Genomic DNA, 1,970 nt, shown 5'->3' with positions numbered 1-1,970 from the left:
TTGGGAAGTGGCTGTGGCTATGTGTCAGTAGAGCCACTTCGAGCCTTCGCTAACCTCGTGTGCACCGAGGTGACGCTAGGAAAGGCAAAATAAGCACAGAATCTTTCTTTACGTGCAGTATGGCCAAGGTTAACATGGAGGCCCTGATCCTTCAAGTCCTTCATTTTTGTTGAGAGCTTTGTTAGTTGTAATCTCTTTGGCAAACAAGAAAAATAATCCTCTCCTAGTTTACATTTTGTTGTCATCTTCCAGTTGTTTAACCAGAGCAGCAGCCAGCCCCCGTAATAAACATACCCTTCACAGGCTGCTTGTTCATTAAAACATTGAAAGCCCCCATTCAGTGTTCAAATCCAGCTTAACTTTAAGTTTGGTCTCCTGTACTCAAAAGAAAATTTAGGCAAGCTGCTGGAGTGCTTGAGGTCTGGGGAACTGAAAGCAACATAAAAGGGGGAGAAAAATAATATTTGATAAAAGCAACGTTAGTGTGTTTGATGTGGTGGAGAAACAGCCAGAGCAGACTGCTTCCTGCTTAATTGGAAGTTGAACATCTTTGCATCATGCCTTGTTAGCAATGGTCTCCTGGAGAGGTGAGTGGGTTTGCTATGTTGCTGCTCTTGTGAAATATACTTGGAAAGGCCCTCCTATGTCGTTTTCATAACAAGGAGAGAAAAATGTGTTCATTTTTTATTCTTGCCAGGTACTTGTAGCAGTAGCTTGTTGTTCAGGAGGTAAATTATTCCTGTTGTGTTGAAATTTAAACTCCCACCATTTTTTGATGTTTGGTGACACAGTACTCCTTTTGCAGCTGAGTAAATACATCTGTCCCAAGAAGGCTGACAGCTGAAATAGCTTTTGCTTTGAAACACACATTCACATCAGAATCCAGATGAGAGTTACCCTTATTTCCTGTACATTCATTCTTTTGAAATATAATGGAGGTTTGTGAAATGCTGGGCATTTCCACCAGATTCCTTGTTGCGTGGGATGATGGATCAGAATATCTGAAGACAATGTATTTCATTTTTCTGATGAGGTGGCAAAAGCCAAGAATAGTTTATCCTGAGCACTTGATTCTGGGTTCAGAGAAGTATCCCTGTTGTAGGAAAGATCATGAGCATTTACCTAATGCTGAATACCATTTTGCTTCCATTTCAGTCACAGGAAAGAAAGTCAGCAAGTGCTTAAAATTCCCAGAAATGTGAAGTGCTGGAATTTGTATTTCAAGCTGCAGAACACACATGTTGCTCTTTATTTTTCTTCTGTACCTAGTATAATTTGGTTAATCTATTGTGAAGTGACTTGTTTTATAAATGCCTACATAATACTTCAAGATCTAGGAGCAGTCTTTGTATTGCTATATTCATGGTCCTGCTAACAGTTAGCACACTGCCTCTTCTGTATTATTTTGTATCAAATGTTTTGGGTGGGTTTCTCATCTGCCAAACCATCAGAAGTCGTGGACACGTGTGCCAGGGAGGTGGCCCACACGGTGCTGTTGGTGGCCTGCGCGGAAAATAAGCCATGCAGGGACTTTCTTCACCTCTGGTACGCACGATGCCCTGGGGGGCCCTGGCTGGGCCGTGCCAGCGAGCGGGACACCTCAGAGCATTCCGCATTGCTGCCAGGAGGCGCTTCCAAGGAGGCTGGATCTGAACCAAGGTACCCGGCATGAAGTTCAGAGGCACGCCGTTGCCTCCCTCGTTCTCCACAGGTGCTGTTTTAGTGGGAGCTACCCCATGGAGCTCGGGAAAGGCCCGGGAGCTCCCTGGTTCGTAGCTCCCTAGTGGGAGCCATCTGCCCCGCGCCTGGCGCAGGAAGCGCGCTTCCCGCACTCCTCCTTCCTTCCGCTCTGCCCCGCAAGCGGCTCCGCGCCCAGAGGAGCCCAGGGCTCGTCGTGTTTTAAATAAAAACCAAGCGGTATCGCCCCTCCGGGGTAGAGCGAGGAGGAAGGCTGTCAGCTGGGGAGCTCA

The sequence above is a fragment of the Corvus brachyrhynchos genome, unplaced genomic scaffold (genome assembly GCF_000691975.1).
Source record: "Corvus brachyrhynchos isolate BGI_N302 unplaced genomic scaffold, ASM69197v1 scaffold542, whole genome shotgun sequence".
NCBI lineage: Eukaryota > Metazoa > Chordata > Aves > Passeriformes > Corvidae > Corvus > Corvus brachyrhynchos.
The sequence above is the reverse complement of the archived record's forward strand: the minus strand, read 5'-3'. Positions refer to the sequence as shown.